This window comes from Schistocerca cancellata, chromosome 10 (assembly GCF_023864275.1).
Source record: "Schistocerca cancellata isolate TAMUIC-IGC-003103 chromosome 10, iqSchCanc2.1, whole genome shotgun sequence".
Classification (NCBI taxonomy): domain Eukaryota; kingdom Metazoa; phylum Arthropoda; class Insecta; order Orthoptera; family Acrididae; genus Schistocerca; species Schistocerca cancellata.
Genome location: NC_064635.1, coordinates 83,538,243 through 83,542,014, shown reverse-complemented (window position 1 = coordinate 83,542,014; position 3,772 = coordinate 83,538,243).

Here is a 3,772-nt window from a genome sequence, read left to right as displayed (position 1 = left end):
TCATGTGATGTATCTGACCCCAGGAATGTGTCAATAAAGTTTCCCCTTCCTGGGACAATGAATTCACGGTGTTCTTATTTCAATTTCCAGGAGTGTAACTAATGAGGAAGTATTGAATAGAATTGGGGAGGAGTTTGTGGCACAACTTGTAAAAGGGATCAGTTGGTAGGACATGTTCTGAGGCATCAAGGGATCACCAATTTAGTATTGGAGGGCAGCGTGGAGGGTAAAAATCGTAGAGGGAGACCAAGAAATGAATACACTAAGCAGATTCAGAAGCATGTAGGCTGCAGTAGGTACTGGGAGATGAAGAAGCTTGCACAGGATAGAGTAGCATGGAGAGCTGCATCAAACCAGTCTCAGGACTGAAGACCACAACAACAACAACAACATCGATTTGCACACAGCCAAGTGTTATGTACAACACGTTGCATCCTCCTCTAACATTTTTAAGGCTTATAGTTCCAAACTAAAAGTGGTACAAATGTGATTTAAATCGATTTGTCCACAGTTTGTTTGAATACATCACCTACGTGATAAAAACAAAAATAAAAAAAACCGTTGTTCTATTTAAAAGATGTATCCCAGTGCTGTAATTCCCTGGAAAATAATAGACTGTGTTCCTAACCCCACAGAAAGCGTAACGTTTATGTGAACCTGTCCCAATGGATGTTTCCGAGAGAGATTATTTTGTACGCTATTGAGACGTACACTCTATCTGAAGCACGCTGTAAATTGCACGGTAGGGGCAAAGTCTGCATGCCTGTCTTACAGCCATTTTCATCCGAGCAATTTGATCTTTATAACCCAGTTTTATTCTTCCTGCCAATGTTGTGTATTACCCACCTTCTCACGTAGCTTACTCCTATTTTTCTCAGAATTTCGAACATCTTACACCATTATACATTGGCAAACACTTTTTCTAGGTCGGAATGTCCTAAGAGCATGCCTGGATTTCTCTTGAATCTTGCTTGCAACTTCAACTGCAACATCAGAGCTGCCTCTGTCGTGCTTTTACCTTTCCTAAAACCAAACTGACCGTCATCTAACAGGTTCTCAATACTCTTTTCCATGTTCTGTTTATTACTCTGGTCACCACCTCGGATTCTGATTGGCTGATAGTTTTCGCACCTATCAGTCGTTGCTATCTTCGGAACTGCGTGGATGATATTTTCCGAAAGTCTGATGGTACCTGGCCACTCTCATAGATTCTACCAACCAACTTAAGTAGGATTATATGAACGTGTGGTGTCGGTTCTTCCGTATATGTCCGAAAGAACAAACACTATGGGTCCCGGCGGAGGTTCGAGTCCTCCCTCGGGCATGGGTGTGTGTGTTAGGATAATTTAGGGTAAGTAGTATGTAAGCTTAGGGACTGATAATCTTAGCAGCTAAGTCCCATAACATTTCACACACATTTGAACATTTTGAACAAACACCATGCACAATCTGCACCAGTGAAACATTACATGTAAATTGAAGGAGGATCACTACTGGCGGCTGCAGGCGGATATGTAGCGGAATCAGCTGCGACGAGCTAAAATGTGCGTACCATACTGGGATTTGAACCCAGGATCTCCAGCTTACCAGGCAGGTGTGTTAACCACTGCGCCATCAGCGACAAAGCATTGTCCCCCCCCTCGCCGCCCCCCCCGCGCTGAGTAACTAGGCACGCCTCACCATGGCCGATCGACATTCACACCGGCCAGGTATGCGCAGTCCCGGGCCATTACACTCCCGTTCGCTACTGAGAGATTCCTACAGGAGGTTGTGTGTATTTGTGCATTCGCACTGGAGAAGGTGGATCGAATGCCCAGGTAGGCTAACTGACAGCGTTCTCCCCCCCCCCCCCCCCAAATCCCCCATCAATTTACATACAACTTAAATAGTCGTTTCGTTGCCACTTCACTTAACGATTGTAGGAATTCCGATGAATGTTATCTGTCCCTTGGTCTTATTTGATCTCAAGTCTTCAACAGCTCTTTTAAATTATGATCCCTAACTCTTCCATATCGCCTGAAATTCCTTCTTCTGTGACGTCATGAGACACGTCCTCTTCCTCACGGAGGCATTCAATGTACACTTTCCACCTATCCACTCTCTCGCGTGCGTTTGGCTGTGGAATTTCCACTGCACTCTTAATAATACCACCCTTCCTTTTAGTGCCACCGAAGGCTTTTTCGACTGCTCTAAATGTTCAACCAGCCCTTACGACAATCATTTCTTTAAATGCGAACATTTTAGGTTAGGCTTTACCGTGACTGTTATTGACATTAAATGAAACAACAAGTTTACTGTTACCAGTCACCGTTTTATTTATTTCCACGACGCGCTTTCAAAGGTTCAAACCTCCATCATCGGGTGGATTTACATTAGTTAGTATGACATTTGTGTGTGTCATCTTTTCTTTACTTGTGTGTGAAGAATGTTTCCTGTAACTTTGGCCGTACCTTTTTGTAACACCCTGTATATTAAAATTCTTTTCTGCTTCTATTGCTGAATGAAATGGGAAGTTGAAGCTTCTACGTTTTTTAATTCTGAAGGAGCTGAGTAAAATTGAACCTACCGAGCCTACTTTCTCATTACTTATTCTTATCATGTCAACTCTGACCGACAATATTCTAGCGCAACGCAATCTGCTAAAAAAAAATTACAACCTGACTTAAAATAATTAATTCAAAAGAATGGCCCTGACTAAAAACAAATCTTAATAAGAACCTATACATTACATTAAGCATTTACCTCACAAAAATCTTCGTTACTCGAACTACTGCAATACAGCGAGCGCCACTACTGCCAGCTAAATATAAGATTCTAACTACTGAAGGGACTAACTTCTAATAGGAATATTGGTTAGCAAAGGAAAGATATTGTTGAGGAGTAAACAATGTATTTACATTAATAATGTGGCAACCAGTTCAAAAATCATATAATGTATTAACGTCCGTGACATCCAGTTCCAAAAGATTGTATAATCATCGACAAATTACATTTCCTTGACGGACACACGTCCAGATCGTCCGCTCGAGGTAACACTTCAAACCTCTACCTCCATCACCTCTCGCTGTTCTCTCCCCACATCCGTTACTGCTGGCTGTACACCTCCAACTGCCCAATAGTACTTCCATCAATGCTAGCGACTATCTTACAACTGCCCAACGCTACTGGCGATTATTTTCCAACAACGAATCCAGCCAGCCACAGAGTCTCTTACAAAGAAAGCGCACTCAGAGATCCAATGCAAAGCTCTGACAACACAGAAGCAGCCCACTTACAAGATTAAGATTCTACGGCAAAGTATGCATACGCTTTGTGGGAATCATTTTATTCATTTCGCCACAGACGGCGCTGTGATCAGCGGAATAGAAATCAGTACACTAACGTAAACTACGACACGATACTCAATGGCCCTCGAATAGCCAGTGGCACGTGGGACCCCACCTGCATGGTGCGAGGGTAGCACAGGCCAGTATTTCATAACTTCTAATTGGAAACCCCATTCGATACTTTGCATTCCTCCGACATAGCGATCAATGGAGTACTCGACGCGGCATTGTGGTCGTGGCTCGAGGCGAACGCTACTTTACTTTTCGATTCACAGTAAGTGTTCAGCCGTAGTACCTCCACCTTCAGTGTACTTAGTGATCCGCTTTTCAAATGACCATACGCAGGACAGAAGCATATCTGCGGAAATGTCAGCACAGGCCTTTCTGATGCAGTCGATCATGTCTTCACGGCCTGTTGGCATATGCTGGTACACCTTATTCTTTAA